The 21,651-nt window shown below is 38.6% G+C and overlaps 1 long non-coding RNA gene across 1 annotated transcript in view; it reads right to left on the reverse strand.

The window, feature by feature from the left end:
• Positions 1 to 231: 231 nt before the first annotated feature.
• LOC131828054 (uncharacterized) overlaps positions 232 to 21,651 on the reverse strand; it is a 31,085-nt gene continuing 9,665 nt past the window's right edge. The window contains exons 2-4 of the long non-coding RNA XR_009352207.1: positions 2,254 to 2,390; positions 1,542 to 1,671; positions 232 to 961 (exon numbers count right to left, since the gene is read on the reverse strand). This is a non-coding gene — a long non-coding RNA (uncharacterized LOC131828054). The remainder of the gene's footprint in view (positions 962 to 1,541; positions 1,672 to 2,253; positions 2,391 to 21,651) is intronic.

Raw genomic sequence — 21,651 nt, forward strand, 5'->3', positions numbered from 1 at the left:
GTTTGATTAATGTCTCTCATAAGCAAGAACTGCATGACCTCTGCAAGTTTCCGTCAGGTGTCATTTGGGCTACATTTAAATTTAAGCAGGATCAAGAAAGGGCTGATTTCACTGTGATGATGTGCCTTTCTTGTTAGCAGATAATTAGCGTGAAAAATTTTTCATATATATGAAATGCCATGATAAAAGAAGAGAGAAGGAATAGTGTCAACTAGAGCAGGTTTTATTTCAAAACTAGAAAAAAATAAATTTAAAATAAATTCCCCAAGAATTGTAAGTAGCTTTCTCTCACCTATGTGGCATCTACTGACTTCTATTTAGTTATCGTATTTTTATTACTATGTGGCCCATATTAAACGAATTTAGGTTTGGGGATGGATGAGCTGATCATTTTGATTAGCACAAATATTATTTCCCTAATGGAATACTTTTAAACACTTGTTCATTTAAATGGCTGTAGTTGATATTATAGGTATAATCTCTCTTTTACCAGGTAGGAATATACTTAGCTGCAAGTAACAAAGAATTGAAATGTGGTATCTTAACAAAATAGTGTTGAGTTTTTCTCACAAACAAAACAAAATAACAACAACAACAAAAATCCAAAAGGCAAGCTGTTTCAATGTGTGTCCAACAGTTCCATGATGGCAGGCCGGACATTTCTGTCCTTTTGCAGTTAAGATGGTGGCACATCTGCATTCTAAACAGGAATAGAGGTGAAAAGTGGTGCCAACTCTGTCTGTTCTTTTTTGTAGGAAAAGGAAAACCTTCCCAGGAACAATCTGAACAGACTTCTTAGATTCCATTGGCAGAACTGACTCATGGATCCAACTGACATTGGCTGCCCCTTATGCCGTGGACACTGGGAAAGCAAGGAAGATGACGGTTGTGATTGGCTCTGACAAGTTTCAGTCTACATCAGATCCAGCAAGGCAAAATTCATCACCATTCTGAACAAATGCTGAGGAAAGGAAGAAAGGAAAATGGATGTTAACCAGGTGATAATATTGCCCTTTCCATATCCACAAAGACATATCCATCGTTCTCTTGCTTATTGCCAAAATATGCCACCTGCTATGTGAGCTTCAGTCTTCAAACTCCAAGTCCTTGACATATTGCAGCAGTCAGTCCCATCATCTTGTTGTGGAAAGAAGCATACTTCCTACTGATTTCCACAGGGTCCTTAACCTCTATCATTAGAACTGATGCTCTATGACAGTAGAACTTAATTGAAGTACAAATAAAACCTTTTATTTCTCTACCATCATTGGGAAAGGGGCTTTCATGGGCCCATGTATGTTTTCACATCCATTTTCTCCACATTTGCTCTCTCAGGCAGTAAGGATCAAGCGGTTTGGTTCATCGTATGGTTCCCAGACCCTCATCAATGGTTTTTTACATAGCTTAATGAAAAGCTCACAGACATTGGCCTAAGACAAACCTGAGTCTGCATGCAAGTTTTTCTCTTACTTGCCTCCTGAGCTTAAGTAAGTTATCTATTTTCTTTGGACCTCATTTTCCTCACCCATGCACGAACATACCCATTCCTGGGTCACCAGCAGCCACAAGGATGGGATGGGTTATGTAGACAAATGTAGAGGACACATCTTGATGTTCTTCTTTCTCTCTCTCTCCCTTAAAATGAAGTCTATTATGAGATCCAATCCAGTACTAAGGAAGAAGAAAAAAAAACAACTTAAGGTTCAGTATGGGTTTTCAATCTTGTTCTTAAGTGCACACAGAAAATCTTTCAGTCAGTCCTGGGTAATAGAAAACAGACTACAATTACAGGGGCTGGAGTGTGGAGGCTGATAAAGACAGATATCTAGGTTTCCAGGAATGAGAGAGAACTGAGCTGCTCTAGGACAGTGAGTAGGTTCTAAAGGAACAGCTGTCTGTCAAGGCTTGCTTGCAATCTCTTTCCCAACATCTTCAACCCTCATTAAAGAAGTTGTTCTTCCCCTGTCAAACTCCTTTCTTTTTCTTAGCTTATTTCATATTCAATCTAACTCATCAGTTTTATAATTATTTCATGTACATTATCTTCCCTCTCAACTATAAAAATAGGATAATAATAGTAATACTTTTTTCAATAAAATTATGTAGTGATTAAATAAGATACTGTAGGTGAAAGGGCCTAGTACAATGCCTGACTCATTTTCAGTCCTACAGACATAGTCATTGTGTGTATGTTTGCATGTGTGTCTGTGTGTGTATGTTTGTGTGGTGTGTACTTTCTAACTACTTACTCACCAGAGCTTTACAAAGTAATTTTCATCATTCTTGGAATTCTTTTGGGGTTTCCATAAATTTCCAACTTTCTCCACTTTATTCATTGTAGTCTTTCAGAAATCTTCCCGAGGGATAGAAGGTACTAACAGACGCTCTGCCTATATGGAATAAACATTTCCAAACCATTACATATATATGAAAAATCCTTTCTCATCTATCTGTAAAATTTTGTCTACAGCAAAGTGTGCTTACGTTCCATCAATGGTGAATGGACTTGATGGTGACTTTTGTCTGAAAATACTCCTTAAAATGGCAAAAGTTACTACTTTTCTAAAGGAAAGTTTTGATGATGAGGCTAACAGGGCCCACACCGACTCTCCTATTAAAAAACTAACACCCTGCATGCACCAGTAATTCCTTCCCCAAGATTCATTTCATGATGGGTAGACACAGCCTTAATGGAAGTTGAAACTGTATTTGAGGGATTGTTTGTGAAAATTGGAGGCACATTAGGCATGAATCTCATTTATGTAGAACTAGAGAGAGCAGCCATGCTACTTACAAAGCATTAGAACCAAATCCTTGTCATCAATAAAATAAAAAGTCAGACGTAGTGTTTTATAGCTAAATTGATTATGCTGATTTTGGTACCTTTCCTTTCCTGGTCCCCAAACTATTTAAGTAATAAAGTTTTAATTGCCATACGTACCAATTAAGAGTCCTTGGCAAACTGTTTGCAAGTGAATAATAAATGATTCAAACCTATAAATAAAAGGAAAATATGCTAAAATAGTAATGATAGACTGTACATACAAATGAGCACACTGGGGGCTTCCCTGCAGGAGAAAAGAAAAGCCTCCCTCTCGTCAGCATTGCCATTTTTTTTATGTAGCAAGGGAAAAGGCAACGTTAGCAAACAAAAATTGCCTTTCACTTTGCCAACAAGATAAATAGAATGAAATTTCAATGAAAATGACTGGAAAATGTACATGATTGATGCTAAATTTGCAAAAATTCCAAAGATATGGGTACAGTTTGTCATAAAAAATGATGTAGAAATCTTTTTGTTTTGTCAGAAAAATTATGCAAAGAAAAAATTGCCAATTTTCCTCCTCCAGCTCTTGTCCTTGCCTCCTCTAGAATCTGTTTGCTTTTTGAAGAAAAGCGACAGGAATATTTTTACTTTAAAATCTTTTATTTTGCTAATCACTAAGAATGTGTGGCAGACATGTTTCCGTGGGAGCTTTCATGAAGATAATGGGCCTGCATCTGTCCCTCACAGCGTCGGAGGAGGACCAAAGGAGGAGCCGTACATGAAAGCCCTTTGCAAACTTCAAAATGCCCCCAAAATGTTCATTTTCCTTATTAGCTAAATGCCAACTTAGATACATTTAAATACTGTTTGTGGAAAAGAAAATGAGATTCTAAACTCTAAATCAAAGGGAAATTAGATAGCCTTAAAAGTGGGGATGGAAGATAAGAAAAAACAAAACATGCTTTTACTAAGATTTAGAGATCAGGCCTATACTCAATCCTTATCTTTTATAACAACAACAACTCACTTTTCCTGCCTCCCCCCAACCCCCATAGATCAGGAGACCAGTCTCGTATATCGGAGTCTTTTCTGAATGTCCAGCCTTTAACACATATTCAATTAATGAATGAATGGTCACTAATGAACTAGGTACAGAGTTGAGTTCTTTTTTTTTTTTCTTACTTGCAATAGTTCATTTAATCTTTATGTTAAACATATGTGGGACACCTGGGTGGCTCAGTTGGTTAAGCAGCTGCCTTCGGCTCAGGTCATGATCCCAGCGTCCTGGGATCGAGTCCCACATCGGGCTCCTTGCTCCACAGGGAGCCTGCTTCTCCCTCTGACTCTGCCTGCCACTCTGCCTGTGCTCGCTCTTGCTCTCTCTCTCTCTCTCTGACAAATAAATAAATAAAATCTTTAAAAAAAAAAAAACAAGCATATGAAAGGAGCTTACCCCCAATTTTTGATAAGAAAACTGCAACTCAGAAAGGTACTTGTCATGTGCTATGTGTACTGTTATAAGCATTTCACATAATTATATTGTTTAAACTTTGTTGCAATCCTATGGGATGAGCTCTATTATCCCCATTTAAAGATAAGAAAACTGATACAGAGAGAAGTAAAATTACTTGACCAATAAAGGGGGTCCCACTAAGCTGGATTCTAACCCTAGAAGACTGACCCCAGAGATATACTTTTGCTTTTTGAAGATTTATTTATTTATTTCAGAGAGGGAGAAACAGAGTATGAGCAATGGGAGGGGCAGAGACAGAGGGAAGAGAGAATCTTAAGCAGACTCCTTGCTGAGTGCTGAGCCCCACATGGGGCTCCAGCTCAGGACACTGAGATTATGACCTGAACCAAAACCAAGAGTCTGCTGCTTAACCGACTCTGCCACCCAGGAGCCACCCCCCACCCAGACCCCAGAGAAACACTTTCAATGTGAATATTATTCTGCCTTGCCTGCTGAGGGCATGCAGTAAGAATGTGGTACAGCTCAGATTTTGTATCCAACTCTGCCTGACTCCCAAACTCCGAAATGATCTCTCTCCATTCCATATCCTGAAGAATATTTTCAAAGTTGCCAAAACAGAAGGCTGGAGCCAAAAAGAGTTGCAGAATTGGGAAGATCTTGGTAGGAAAAAACTGAAATTGATTTTGGCAGTTTGCTGAAGGTGCTCAGGAGCCAAGGAGAAAGGAAGCACTGACATGAAGGCAACTTACTCGACCCAGGAGAGAGTCTGAATTCCATCACTTCTAAGTGGGTGACATTGACCATCTTCATTCGATTGACCTAAGACTCCATTCCTCAAATGAGAAAACCAAGTAAAGCAGATGCTACACAACTCAGTTTTTTGCCAATGTAATGACACGTACAAACTTAGAAAGTATCACTGTTAGAGTAGCAGAATGGTTTCACTCTTTTTAATATATATATACATATATTTTGATTAATTTATTTGACTGAGAGAGAGAGATCACAAGCAGGCATAGAGGCAGGCAGAGAGAGAGAGGGAAGCAGGCTCCCCACTGAGCAGAGAACCCGATGCGGGCTTGATCCCAGGACCCTGAGATCATGACTGGAGCCTAAGGCAGAGGCTAAACCCACTGAGCCACCCCGCACCCTTAGTTTCACTCTTTTATAGGAACTATTGGCTGAATTTGTACAGAAATAAATCACGTCTGGTTTGGTGGGAAGGAGCACATGATATATTCAGTTTTATTTCATTTGAAGGCTCTTCTGAAAATCAATTCTACTCTTCAGTTAGACCATAGGGTCAGATTACTTTTTTTTTTTTTTTTAAATAAATACAGACTGCTTTAGAGTAAAGATCATTAAAAATTCAAACTTTGTTTCTAAATCAGATACAAGGAGTTATCTAAAGAAATCAGGGATTATAATAATCGCAGAGATTTCAGAAACATGTTTAATCCAACCCTGTGTCTTTTCTTTAAATGTATTTGAGCTGGTTCAACCATGAATCCTTTCGATCAACTAGAGTCGACTGAATACTCATCGTATAACTGTAACCACTTACCGAACAATGTTACAGGTCATGTACAGTGCTAAACTTCATTTGGATTATCTCATTAAGTCTAATAACCCTTAGGAAGGGTGCTTTTATTATTACCATTTCACCAATAAAAAAACTGTAGCATAAAGTAGGTTAAGGGACTATCCAAGAACACAGAAGTCATAAGTAGTCAGGCCAAGCTTAGAACCAGGTGTGCTTCTAAGCCTCCAGAACACATGAGGCTAATCCCAAGCCATAAAGAAACTGTACCTGGTGCTATGTTAATTTGTAAAAATTCAATATTTTGGCATAATGTTAAGCTTGCAGAAAACTCGAAAGAATATGAATAGTACAAAGAACACCATTATACCATATATATGCTTCATGTATTAAAATTTTACTCAATATTTTTTGTCATTCGCCCAACAGATAGAGAAAGGAAGAAAAAAGAAAGAAAGAAAGAAAGATGATAGATCAGTAGATGACATATCGATAGATCAGTAGATCCATTGATCCATAGAGTGACCAAGATAGATACAATAGGTAGAAAGAAGGGTAAGTAGGTAGATGGATAGATGGGCAGGTGGATGGATGGATATAAATTTATAGATACAGATATGTATCATTTTCTTTTTCCTGACTCTAGAGGATAAGTAGCATACATTAGGGCCCATTATCCCCGTATACTTCAGTGTCTAATTCTTAAGAAGAGGATATTTTCTCACATAACCTACAGGACAGTTATGAACCTCGGTAAAATTAACATTGATAGGATACTATTTTCTAATCTGCTGTCTGCACTCCAATTTTGTCAAGTGACCCAATAATGTCCTTCATAGCATTTTCTCCCTCCAGTGCCAGATTCACTCTAGAGTCAAGTAATGCATTTTATTATTATGTCTCTTTAGCCTACTTTAATCTAAAACATTTCTACAACCTTTCTTTGTCTTTTATGACATTGACAGGTTTGAAGGAAACTGTACTTTTTTTTTTTTTTTTTTTTTTTTACATTGAGATATTCTTCATTTGGAGTTTATGTGATGTTTACTTATGATTAAATTCAGCGAATGCATTCCAGGCTGGAATAATACATAAGTGATATTGGGTCCTCCTCAAGTTATCATATCTGGAGGCACATCATGTCCATCTGCCTGTCCCTGATGTTAATTTGGATCACCCAGTCAAGCTTTGTCTGATTACATCATTATATATTACTATTATGCAGTTACTTATATAGAAATTAAATTGTGATAAATATACATATATAAATAATACTCAGTATATAGCTATAATATAGTTAGTATTATGTTGGTACTGTTTTACTCCTTACAACTACAAGCAATCCTGCAGACACTTAATACCATACAAATATCTTGCTTCATCAAAATTTCCCTCTGGATCAATGACTCTTGCATGATCCAATTTTTAGCAAGACACAGGACGGTAGTATGATAGACTTTTTTGTTTAATCTTTAATCATTCCTTCAGGTAGAATTTCTAAAAATATTTTTTTAAACTCTTTGGCATCTTCCACTATGACTATGAACTCTTTCTCATGCATGTGGGATTTTCATCAGGTCTTGAAGGAGTCCAGGATGATAATGGAGAAAAGAAAGGAATGAAGAGCTTTCTCAGTTCTGTTCCTAAAATTTTCAAGTGGGAAATCCTCAACCCTGAACATCAAGAAATTACTTTTTAGAACTCTTAAGCTAAATATATTGTGAAGAAATTTCCAATTTTGTTCAGTGGAAACTAGTTTTACAAAATCCTCTTTGAAAACGGCACTGTGGTCAAGATTAGGCAATGAAGCTTACCAAGGTCCCCACCCCCACATAAATTCGCAGTACCTATTAGTAAGTTAAAGACTGTTAAGTCCTACATTAGAGACGATTGGTTAATGTTAACCCAGTTTTGCCACATTCACTTGAGCCCCCCAGTAACACCTGTTATCATCATTCAAAGCCTTATCTGAGAATGTTAATTTGCATATGTAAAGTGAATATTAAGTTGCCTTTAAGGTCTGTCCTCTGCTCCTCCATAGTCCTCTCTATAGCTCTTTGAAATCAAAATCACTTTGTAACCAGTTATTAGCTTATCAAACAGTTCCATTTGAGAAGCAGTTCCATTCTGTCCTAGAGGACAGAAATTTGTTGTTTACAGTATTTGCCATTTCTGTTACACTACCTGGTACTTAACAGGCATTCAAAAAGTGTTAAATTGAAGCATTGAATTGTGTGAGAGATATCGAATTTACTTGAAATTTTATCTTAGTTCGGAAGCTGCTCTTCCCTCACCTGGGTCCCCATTCAGTGAATTATTTTTAAATTAATTTTACCTGGGGACCATAACAATTACTCTCCTTCATCCTAGAATACATGCCCCGTTGAAAAACAAAGCAACACGTGTTCAGTTTTTGAGTAGCTTGGAGTGATGACATTTTAAGGGGTGTGGACCCCACCAGCTTCCTCACCCCCACTCCCTACCCCATACCCCTACCCAGTGACTAAATTGAGTTCAATTGCAAAACAATGTGTCTGTCTCTTCAGTCTTCCCACCCTCTTCCCCACGCTGGAAGTTTCCTGGTAAATGATACTGGCAAGCCCCCTTCTCTTCTGGAGCTAGTATTCTGTGGGTGAAGACAAATGAAAACAAAGTGCGCAAATAAACAAACAAGAGAACTCCTGGAGCCTTAAGCACTTTGAAGACAATAAAACAGCATAATAAGATAGAGGGTAAGCAAGTGGGGTTAAAACTTCAAGGAGAAGCCAACCTCATGAGAACCTGGGAGCTGAGACTCTTAGGAAGAGGGGGGCTCAGCGAGTGCAAAGGCCTTGAGGCAGAAAGTGGGTGTGGAGGGCTGAGCCCAGAAGTGGCCGGGTGACAATGAAGCATAGGCATCACGTGACATTCCCTGGCTGCGGCTAGAGACTCTTCTCAGCAGCATCTTGTGAACGAGGAGGGCGATGAGGGAGAAAACGATAAAGGTCTGAGAGCTGTGAACAGCAATAAAGGAGGCGAGGTTTTGACGTTAAGTGATGGATGATAATGTACAGAATCTAAGTGAGCAACACGATGGGAAGACAGTCCTGCTGCCTTAGCTGCTTCTCCCTCAAACCTCCTCGCTTCCTCTCCTTTGGCTTCTCCCTTTCTTTGTCTTCTGCTTTCAATGCCTTACCTTCTGTGTGTCTCCCCCAAGCCCCTGGCCGATCAGGTCCCTCTCTTCTATTTTTGCTCTCCCTCTTCTCCCTTCCCCTTTGCTTATCCCTCTTGTGGGTCCTAGCTTCCCCCTCAGCTCGTGTTTCTCATTCATACTAATTTATTTGACAAACCTTCACCAGATCGCTTCTATTGCCAGGCACTCTCCTTAGTACCTGAAGGAGATACTGAGATGAATTAGCTGTAGTGCTCCCTGCCCTCAAGGAACTTGTAGGCTTCTAGGGGAGGGAGATGAATGCATTATTCCAAAGCAGTGTGCGCAATATAAAGGAATAGACACAGAGATGGCCCTTCACAGCCATAGCCCTTCTCTGCCTTAAGCAATCATAATATAGCAAGAATCCCCTGACATTCCTCCTTTTAGCTCTCTGCCCTAAAATCTATTTCACACGCTGCCTTAAGATTAATCTCCCTGAAACACTGCTCTTGTGAATTCTATATTGAGACAGAAATGGTTTCAAAATACATCCCCCCACATAGAAACTAAGTGTATTGTGGGATCCTGGATAAAATCCTGGAACAGAAAAAGAAAATGGACATCAGTGAAGAAACAGATGAAAGTCAAAAAGGTCCACAGATTAGTTAATAGTAACTTACCCCTGTTAATTTCCTGGTTGATAGTTGTTGTATGGGAAAGTAAGATGCTAATGCCAGGAGAGGCAAGATGTGAGGTCTGTGAGAACTGTAGGATTTTTGCAACTCCCCTTTAAGCCTAACATTTATTAAAAATGTTACTTAAATATTAGTTAACATTAGCTAGCTAATACTAGTGTATGTTGGGTTTTTTGTTTTGTTTTGTTTTTAAGAAAGAATACACATCATTGAAGATGTTTGGAGTATTCCCAGTGACTCTGACTTAATGGCCACTAGACGATGACCAAAAAAGTCAGGGCATGCTGCCTCTGAAGAAGAAAGGGGAAACACGATCAGAGAGGGGCCTTGTCCTCTGCCTGATTATATACACACGTATGTTTGTTTCATGATAATTCTTTTTTTTTTAAGATTTTATTTATTTATTTGACAGACAGAGATCACAAGTAGGCAGAAAGGCAGGCAGAGAGAGAGGAGGAAGCAGGCTCCCTGCTGAGCAGAGAGCCCAATGCGGGGCTCAATCCCAGAACCCTGAGATCATGACCTGAGCTGAAGGCAGAGGCTTAACCCTCTGAGCCACCCAGGTGACCTGTTTCATGATAATTCTTAAATTGTGCATATGTATTCTATTACCCTTCTGAATGAGTATCGGACAGGATAGTGTTAAGTAAATACACAAATTATGTATCATTGAAAAATAAATATATGCTCCGACACTAGCAAGCTGTGTGACTCTGGGCATATTACTTTGTCATTCAATTGGTTGTCATAAGGATTCAATGAAATAATGTATAAAACACTTAACATGAGCTTGGCCAATAATAAATAATAAATGCTAGCTTGCATTGCATATAGAGATATATATTTTATTATATTGCACAATAGTAACAAAACTAACCATAAAGTGGGAAGAAATAATCATCTCAAACCAGAAATAAACCATTTTATTATCATCATTATTAGTGTTATTGTTATTATGGTGTTAAAGTAATAATAGCTGAGATTTATTGAACTAATACTATGCTTCAGAAGCTGAGCTAGTTCGAAGGGGTCCCAGGAATCTGGGAGTTTTATTTTGTAAGTGACTCTCCACATTATTAAGTGATCAGTGGATCACACTTGGAGAAAACAGAGCTCTGGCAGAACTATCCCATAGAAATAGTATGCAAGTGTTTTTACATGTAGGTTTTATTATTCAAGTATGGTAAGGCCAACAAATCTGACAATTACCGCCACTGAAAAGGTAGTTTGTTACATCACAGATCCCAAGAAGATAGGGCATGCTATTCCATGGGCAGGGGCCATATAGGGAAAGACCAAGGGTAGTCAGGAGGCCCAGAGAAGGGGGCAGAACATGGACAAGAGCCTTTATGGTGATTAGGGTAGGCAGAGTAGCAGGGTAGGCAGGTAGCAGGGTAGGCAATCTTAAACCATTTCCATGGGCTTTGGGACATAGGGTGTCTCCCTAGTTGTCTGGTACCTGGCCCTGGGGTGAATCGGGCAGCTGAATAGTGGTTTGGAGAATGCAAGCCTGATTAAAAAGGTGGCTGGGCGTATGGACTCTGAATTGGTTGTTTTACTGGTAGAAGGTGCTCTCATATGCAAGTCCTTTGCTATCTCTAGAAATTGCCTAGTCCTAGAAGAGGCGGTCTCCTTAGAGTCAGCAAGACACAGATACCAAGTATCAAATACAGAAACTAGAAAATGTGATTATTAAAAAGAGCCATTGATGTAATTTTAAATTTCCTAGTAGCCATTTTTTTTTAAGATTTTATTTATTTATTTCTCAGAGATGGAGAGAGCACAAGCAGGATGAGCAGCAGGCAGAGGGAGGAGCAGGGAGCCTGATGTGGGACTTGACCCCAGTACCCTGAGATCATGACCTGAGCCAAAGGCAGATGCTTACCTAACTGAGCCACCTATTTTAATTTTATTTTTTTTAAAGATTTTATTTATTTATTTGACAGACAGAGATCACAAGTAGGCAGAGAGGCAGGGAAGGGGAAGCAGGCTCCCTGCTGAGCAGAGAGCCCGATGCAGGGCTCCATCCCAGGACCCTGGGATCATGACCTGAGCCGAAGGCAGAGGCTTTAACCCACTGAGCCACCCAGGCACCCCATGAACTACCCGTTTTTTAAAGAGGAAAAAAAAAAGCCAAAAACATATCTTGAAAGTATCTTAAATACTATCGTTTCAACATGGAACTGATACACAATTTGTTAATATTTTATGTTTTTCATATTAAATCTTGAAATCCACATGTCAGCTATACTTGAGGCATGAGATTTTGACTGGGTGCATTTCAGGTGCTCCCCAGTCGCACGTGGTTAGTGGCTATTCTATTGGACAGTGCAGCCCTGGAAAGTCATAGAAGAATTCATTGAGGTTGATGGAGACTTAAGAGAATTTCTGAGCATCTGCTTGGTGGTAGTAGCCATGCGATTCATTAAAATGGTCTCTCCTCTGACCCCCAACCCCGCCTCAGCATATTATCAACACTGCTCTTGTCTTTTGCTAGCCCACTCCCCTGCCCTCCCCCTCATTACCATGTCCCCCATCTCCGCTGTCACCTCCTCTTTCCCTGTCTCTCCATATTAGTCTTCTGTCCTGGGTTAGACAAAGGAGAAATACTACTCTTGCTTTTTTCAGGTTGTTATCATAGACATCACTGCTCCTGGGGAAGGGGCTGGGAGAGATCTTGGTGGAGAGAGGATTGCTAGAAGAATGTCCTAAGCGGGGTTAAGGTGCCGAAAAATAAAAATAAAGGAAAGGTAACCATGGGCCCTGTATTAGCTGCTGTAAAGACAAACAATGCTTACCCTACAGTAAACATTCTTACTTGATGATTGGGATAGAAAGAAAATGGGGTGGGATGCTGGCTTTTTTATTTAAATCTATATGTCAGTTAAATGAGCACTGAAAGATAACAATTTATATTATTTTAAAGGGTAAAAAATTTTAAAAGCAAACAAACAAGTAGCTTGCTAGCCTAAAAAAAACCCATAAGTTTATCATCATGTCTGGTTTTTATTTTGTTGAGGTATTTTTGTTCATGATCATTTGAAAGTTTAATCAGCTCTCTTGGGAAAATCTAATACAATTCAGGCAATTTTAATGCCCAAATCAGCAAGGTCCACATAGCATTTCCCAACCTAGACACCATATGACAAACTAAGTTCTCCTAGACAATATTCCCTTGATTCCAAGCTCACTCATCCTTGATCTCTATTTTTAAGGTGTAAATCTGGCACCCAGGAAAGTGAGAAATATGTAGCTTTGTCCTGAGCCAGGAATCCTGTGAATATGTCTCAGGCAAGATAATCCACAGAGCTTAGCACACGCCCTGCGACCTGAGACATGCTCCTGTCTTCGCCATTTCCTATAAATAGTGGTTGCCTACCGAACTTCACAGAAAATGGCAGCTTCAGTAACATTTTACAGGACTGACAATTTAGGTCTACCTTAATTTCTTCTTGAAGTTTCATCAAAGATTACTTAAAATAAGATTGCGCCTGGTAATGGACCCTCTAACTTTGGCTAGCATGTGGCAACAGGAAAAAAAAAAATTCTTGTCAACATTGTTATTTTCAACCAAGTTACTCCTCATGGACACCTCTGGCAAAATTCCCTGGAAGGATAGAATGAACGTGTATTTTAAATGATCCTGAAAAACGCACCTTGCTGCTTCTTGTAAAGTATTAGCTGAAGTGCTCGTTGGTGATAGGACAATGGGAAACAAAAAAACTGGGGCTCAGTTCTCAGTCTCTGTTGCTCAATAATATAGAAGGACGGGATGTTTCCAAAGATTTCTCTGAAATGCTGCACATCCATGATTTCAAATAAAATTGCTAATTTGTCTTCAAAACACCAGTTTGCACTGATGGAATAGCTCTGTCTGATAAAGGCCACAAGCCAGTACAAGGTAATCATTAGGGAGACATTATTATTATTTTGCTAATTAGTCAAAAATCATTGGCTTTCCCGTGGCTTCTTCCTGCTGAGCAATCATTTGATCTTGCTTATGTTGACAAACACACACGTCACCAATTCTGCCTCATTTATCCTTTGACAGGGACGGTGTTTGCTTCTTCGTGTGTAAAGAGAGGAAAACTAAGTGTAAGCAAATAGGCAACAGGAACCACGCAGTGTAACTCAGACTCATTTTCTGGCATACAAACAAAGAAACAAACAAACAAACAGTGCAACACCTTGTTTTCTAACAAACTGGCTTTTGCATACTCCGGCAAGTGACAACATGGATTTTGTATCCCTTAAGAACAAACCAAATCAGGGAGTGAGGAAAATTGGTGTACCGAACACAAGAGAGGAAGCAATTGATAACCTAGCTAAAGACTGAAAAATCTTATTAAATAGAGATGTGGAATGATCTTTTCACTATTTGAATTAATAATATTGAACATACGTTTAGCTAGAAAAAGATAAAAAGGACTTTCTTGCCTCTATTTGGTTAAAATATAAGAAAAATGTTACATTCTGAGTAAGACAGACTTTCAAATTCAGTGTGACGATCATTTGAAATTCCAATCAGGCTGCTTAGATTCTGTTGCTAAAAAAAAAAAAAAAAAAAAAAGGCAGAATTTAAAATAAAGTATCTAATAAAATACTTGAGGAAAAATGTATTTGCTCCTACAGAAGAGTGCATCAGATAGAGCTTAGCAAAAATTGCATGGTTTGGGCAACCCTGGCCAGTTAATAGGATCAAATGCTTGGTTGACTGATTGATTATTTATGCAGAAATCATCATTATGATAAGAAAAAAGAAGTCAACTCAAAGTTTCCAAGTAAGAGGGGCATCTGTATGTGGCTAAGAGGGGAGGTCAAGACAAGAGTGGGGGAGTGGGGGTAACTGTGTATATTCGGGTTAAAATAAACTGGGGAGGTCAGCTGAATTTTTCAAGTGAAGAGCTACAGTAGGAGCCTAGTGTTCCCAAACAGCTTCTCAGTTCGATGTCATCTATAATCTCAGGGGGATTAAAAATGACTTTCTTTCCATGCAAAATGAAGTAACATTGCCATCCACCCAGATACTGTGACTTAGCTTTACGCAGACCCAAAACTTCTTAAAAATGCCAGGGCAGTGGCTCCTATGTGAACACTGAAAAAAATCCTAGACTGAGTAGCTGCTGAGATGCGAGAAACAGAAGCCAAGGAAAAGTCCTTCTGTGTCTTATGTTTGTTTTTAAAGTATAAGTTGACTGATAAGGATGCAATACCTTCATGAAATTCTCTGGTATTTTTAATTAGCACTGAAAACTCTACTTAGGAAAATTCTTTTTAATTTTTCCTGAATTTTGCTCGTGATTTTGATTTATGAATATCATCTGTATTAAGGAAACAGTACCAAATTGCATTTTTAAAACACTTTTCTCCTATTTAAAAATAGTATTTTACAACTCACTGTACTTGTTAAGTAAGAAACATTCAAAATTCAATAGCTTAGCCTCTTTTTTGACTAGCATCCCAACATATATTCGATTTTTCATCAAATAAGAAAAACATTATAAAAGAAAAAAATAATAAATAGCCCACAGATAAGTGGGTTGGCAACTTTCAAGAGGTTAAATATGCTGCTGTCTTTTTATACAGGAATTGTAAAAGGTGAGACCATTGTCTAATTCATATGATGTTGACATTCGTGAAATCAAGGTGGCCTGGATGTCATATTTTAAGTCAGAGAGCAGTTATTACCTAAAAAGAAGAAAAAAAATATGGTGCTATAGGAACTTTATCTCAAGGGCTTTTCTGAGCCATTTTCATAAACAAAAGCAAAGTAAGATAAGATTAAGCAAAAGACAAAAAAAAATTCCTCCTTTTGTTCACACAATTATATCTCCAGAAGATACTAAGGATAAGTTGTTTAGGTTTCATTTAAGTGTTACCTCGAATGTTCTTGATTTTTGTTAAGTAATCAAGGTTGGCTTACTATACAGTTTGTGTATATGTATTCATTTCCACCCCAAAATTTTGCCAGAAAAACGAGGTACCAGGGCCCTTATCTCTTTAACCGACTCTGTAAGAAACATCTTTTTTTTTTTTTTACCCATGCTTTTAGAGATAAAATTAACTCCTCAAAAATAAAACGCTTTCGTCAGAATGTTTGACAACTTTTCAAAGAGAAAAACCAGTATTTTATTCATTATTTGCAAATAAAATATTACAATAAAATGCCTGTCCTCATTTTAAATGGATGCACTATATTAACAAACAGAATATTCAAGGCTTAACTCAAATGATTAAAAACTGTAGCTGTCTCATTAATATAGGATTTTAAGGTAATGGCATACGGCTCATTGGTTCTTTGTGTGAATAATGCGATCAAATGAAGGGGGGAGGGGAGGAAGGCTAAAAGAGTATGGAATCGTAAAAGCTTATTTCCACTGCCCATGAGGAAAATATATAGAGTAGAATCCCCTCTACCATTTCCCCCCCAAAATGATTTTTAAATGTTGAAATATACCTTTTGGGGCTAGTGTTTTCAATACTGATGGCTAGAACATACCTGGAGAAAAACAAAAACAAAAACAAAAATGTGCTTATTGATTTGTATTATTAACAGCTGACTGCCTAAATTTCTCTTCTGCTCGAATTATAAAGGTTCTATTTTTATTTTGATTATAACTCTTGTATGAGTTTCCAGGTATGATGAGACAGGGAGTACACACACACACACACACACACACACACACACCCTCTGACCTACTATCTTTAGTCTGTTACCTATTATCAGCATATCACATGTTTGCCCATTTGAACAGCATTTCTGTTCCAGATCCATGAAATAATTTCATAGTAAGTCCTGTAAGTCATTATTTTATTAGGATACCATCCACTTTCCAGATCCAAATTTTAAACCACAACGAAAAATGAATATTCCAAGCAAGAATTAAAAGAGATTTAAAAAAATCTAACTCCTATCTCAAATTACATTTTTCTCAAGTGTTTAGACCATTTCTTATCTCTCTCAAGGGGGCTGAAAATCTACTAAACCATGTTACCTAAACACTGAATCTACTCTGAGAAAAAAAAAAATAGAAATCTCACAACACATTCATTTATAGTAATAATTTCATGCTTTGTCAGCATGTCATCTATTATCAAAGTTGTGGACAAATATCCAGATTAATTTGTTCAACAATAGGGCCCCACTGCATTACAATAGAAGTTTTTTCTTTTCTTTCTATGTCTTCCAAACCCTACAAGATAGGGCAAAAATTGACAAAAGAAATACACGATATATATATACACAGTGTGCAATCTATTTCAAGAGACAGGGTTTTCATCACATAAAGGTAGCCAGTGTTTTCCCAGAAAACTTGACTCAAAGAAAACCCAAATCAATGTTCAGTAGACAATGGAACAATTAAAAGGAGTCATTTCTGGACGAGTCTCTTGCATTGCAGCTTAAGATGTATTTTTAGGGTTAAGTGGGTAGCAGGGGAGCCTCCTCTAATCTCTGCATTCTGGAAGGCAGTTTGCTCCAGGGCCTCCACTGGGCTCTTCCCTACGCTTGTTCTCTGCCACTGCTTCGCCCTGCCTCCCTGTGTCCAACGTCAAAATCACACACATGCAATAGGAAGAAAGCCCTCTGCTTCTGCAGTCATCGTGAGTGCTGGCAACGCACCAGCACGATGGCGAGAAAGTGCCCGAGCCACAGGGCTGCCTCCAATCACTGGCAATTATCGGAGGCTCCCTGAATTCCTCCCTCTGTCCCAGGCCCTGGGAGGGAGCTGCGGTGGGAAACAGAGGCATCCTCAGGAAACCGTTTCATCTTCAGATTTCTATACCGTGCATTTTGAGCCTCTTTCTTCCCGAGGATTAGAAAAATACCACCTCACGTCTATTCCCAGTGAATGTCACAAATCTGTTCTCAGACTAAAGAATATCCTTTTCAAGAGAAGATGCCGAAAATCCCAAAGCTGACAGCTAATATTTTTGTTCCATTTTAATTAAATGCCTAAGACCCTAAAGGCATCCACAGTATTCATTCGAAGAGTTATTTATCTAGATAAACTGCGTATTAGTGTAGGTGAGAGATTATCATTTTATCACATTTTATAAATGACACGTGGCTACATGCCTGCATAGCTCAGTCTCTGCTTCCAGCAGGTACTGTATTTCCTCAAGAAACCACAAACAATGCTTGATTTTTTTTTTCTGCTACAGTTTTTAGACGTTTTATTTACAATATAGGTTAGGTAGATAATTCTGCCGCAGAGATGCATAGCCAGATAATCGGGCTCCGGCTAACCTACATAAACAGTCCTCAAATGGCAAAAAGATGGACTTAGGCTTAAAGTTCTCGATAAGAAACTAAATATATTTTCACAGCCTCCGCACATTCCTCAAGGCAGACCCTGCCGTGGCCCCCTCTCTAAGCAATGCAGCAGGTGTTTCCCTATCTGCATAAAACGCTGCGGTGCAGCGGAGAGTTGAATCCTTTCCAGAACGAGGGCACATTTATGATTGGTCGAATTGATCACTGCAGTCACTTGATATTACATAAAAGCTTGGTGTTGAAGCCTATGGATTGGATAATAATCAGAGTTGTTCTGACATGGTCTATTTAATAATTCAAAAAGGAAAATTTGAAAATGATTCTCCACAAAGCTGCAGTGCCGGATTGACACTTTATTTATCTCCAGTGCTCTTTGTGTAGCTTGTGAGCCGTGCAGATTGCCTGTTCGATGTAGTTCTTTCTCTAAAGCATCAATATTCCAAATCACCGTCAGCAAACAATCGTGCACGTCACCTGTCACTGTGGAAGGGCTGAGGTGTTCAGTTTCTCTGCACACTGAGGTAGCAGAAACCAGCCCCTAACGGGGGGGGAAACCCACCATTTGTGAATGTACCCAAAATGCAACCTAGGACAGGCTTAAAGACTCAGCGAACTTGATTAGACAGCCCGGAGAGAAAATACTCATTAGTAACCATTCACGAGTGGTCAGAGTGTTTTTATTTTATATATTCTTTCTATCAATTCGCTTGAGAAATGGAAAGGAGGAATGCAGCTAGATTAGTGACGTAACCTCCTCTCAGGTGAACATGGACTGGAGTGTTTCAGGAGGGTGGGAAAAAAGAGCCAGATGTTCATGGTTCCAGAGGCTAAGCTGAAACCTTTAAAAAGGCTCTGAGCACGATGGGGAATGGGCAGACAGATTTTCACACTCCGGAGGTGTGGCTTCCTCCACAATCTTTTAAGATTCCCATTGGCCAGTGCCCTTGCTGGTCACGCTTTTGGCCCCCAGGGCATATCTATCTGCTCTCTCATCATCTGTGGACATCATCTCCCACACCTGTGACATGGGAAGAGCCCTGTGACGTCTCACCTGCTTTCCTTCTGATGACTCTAACCAAAGAGATACTTCAGATAGCCCTGTGGAATTTTTAACAAATCTGCTTTGTAAATACTAAATGGTAACAATTTAAGTTATGAAAAGCAAAGCGCATCATTACTGAAGTTCAGGAAATATATTCCTGTCTTACACTATACTTACATTTTTGGTCTCCAAAGCTAATCACAGCATATAGCCCCTTTACATATATACAAGGTCATGGTACACAACAGCAACCCTGGCAAAGGTTTTGACACCATAAACAAGTACGGGTCACATGTTGCAATAATCGCATGCTATTTTAAATGCTAGACTTGCCTCTTAATGTTTTTTCTCATTAAAAAATTATCAGAAAGATTTTAATCTTGAAGAAAAGCTGCAGTCTTTAGTACATCTCCTAATCTTTTGTATTTCATCCTAGTAGGAATCGATGCATGAAATGCTGACATATATCCAGCCTCAGAATGAACTAATTTCAAAGCCACAGCTCCCACTTCTTAGCAGCAAATCGAAATGCACTCCTAAGACACCTGGCTGTCAAAGGTAATGTTTTCCGATGTATAAAATAATTTTACAAACATTTTCTCTTTTCGGTAAAGGAATCAAAAAAAGACAGATGACAATCAACACGTAAGAGATCTCTAAACTGAAAATAAAACAAATTAGCTGATATAAGAAAACAGCAAAGTGTGCTCACGCACACTCACAAAGTCCACATGTCCTTTATTTCAATCCCCAAACTTCTTATAACTCATCACCATGGCTGTCTGCTGCAGTTAATATCTAAGATAAGATAAGATGAAGTGGGATGCCATTTAACTTTCCCCAAAGTTATCATCATTGAAAATGAGTAAGTCTATCTGTAGCTTCAAGTCATCCTTCCAGGGAGAGGAGGGGAAATCTGTGCTTTTTTTTAAAGATTTTATTTATTTATTTAACAGAGAGAGATCACAAGTAGGCAGAGAGGCAGGCAGAGAGAGAGGAGGAAGCAGGCTTCCCGCCGAGCAGAGAGCCTGATGACGGGCTCGATTCCAGGACCCTGAGATCATGACCGGAACCAAAGGCAGAGGCTTAACCCACTGAGCCACCCAGTCGCCCCAAATCTGTGCTATTTAATAAAAAACTCCACTTTTTTTTGCAAGTATCTCTTACCACGATGAAACAGTTACATTGTGCTTACATGCAAAGCTGCATTCATGGACTCTGATTTTCTGAAGAACACTCTGGGTGAATTTAACGGACAAGAAGGTTAGGGACACATGGCAGTAAGATAAGTTAAGAAGGCCTCAGGCCTAAAACCTTATGTTCAACCTTTCATTTCTGATCAAAACTTTTAACTCCTGCTAAAGAGAATGTAATCAAGTGGCAGTGTGGAAGGTCACAGATGAAGAGACCAGGACATTCGTGTGCGTGTGACTGTTATCCTGGGATCTGAGTCCAAATATCTAGAAGATGACTGAAGGAACTGATAGCATTCTTCCTTGGTCTACCCTCATCCATATTTTTCCTTGGTCACTGATATCACCTCTGATCATCTCCCCTATAAATAAAACAAAGAAAAAAAAAACAAATCTGCATTACTTTATTTCATATTTGCAACCTAATATCATCCTGAAAAGTATTTTATTACATCACTAACCCCATTTTATTGATGATGAACCTGAAGCCTAGAAAGTTTAAGAAACTTATGTGGTGTCAGGCCCCTGATAAAGTGGTGAAGCTGGGTTTTTAACTTTGAGCTTAGAGTCCAAGTTCAGTGACCTGTGCCCTAACTAAACTACAAATAACCAATGACAATAAATGAGCAATGAACATGTCATAAACTTGGATAACCAGCATCCTCTACTTATATAAATGGCAGTCCTCCACTGGATTATTTGTTATCTAATAATTGATTTAAATAATGATTAATAAGTATAATCATATTGATTGTGATTCATAGAATTGAGCCCCTGTCATAAAATATTAATCACAGAAATATGACGGAAGAGACAGAGGATTAGTCTTGGGCTTTCTAAACCACCCTCCCCCAAGACAAGAGTCAACAACATGATTATTTAATGACACCATAGTATTTCTCTGTAGCAGCTTATCTCTGGGGCAGACTGTTGTCACTTTCCTCCATAATGCTGCTACTATTTTTAGCCTGGCTTCTAGAGGTGAAAATTTAGATTCCCGTGCCAATGAAGACCCATCCCATCACTTGCTGCTTCCTAGCCTATAAGAGGCATATGGGACAGCCCATCTGAAACTGGTTCCCATTCTCTAGCAGCCACAGGGACAGTCTCTAGAATTAAATTGTGACGTATGCAATATATACATTCTTAGAAATTTTTTTTAAAGGGTTGATTTCATTTTTAAAAAATTGAACACTTTTGTACATATTGGGATCAATGACAATTTAAAGAAAAACCTCTGTTGAATGCTTTTACAACTTCAAAGACTATATTACAAAATTAATGGAAAGAGCACAGAGTTTACAGAGATGTGGATTCGAGTTCCGCCTTTGCCACTTACTACTTTTGCTACTTAACTATACTTACTTAGTGAGTCACTGTCTGAATGTCAGTGGTCTCATCCCTCCTTTTCCACAGGATTGCTTTATAGGCTTATTGAAACACTTTAAACTATGAATTTGCTATGCAATCTAAATTCAGATATTTTGGCAATTATTTTCTCACACAGAGATCCAACTCTTTTTTTTTTTAAG

The sequence above is a fragment of the Mustela lutreola genome, chromosome 3 (assembly GCF_030435805.1).
Source record: "Mustela lutreola isolate mMusLut2 chromosome 3, mMusLut2.pri, whole genome shotgun sequence".
Classification (NCBI taxonomy): Eukaryota; Metazoa; Chordata; class Mammalia; order Carnivora; family Mustelidae; genus Mustela; species Mustela lutreola.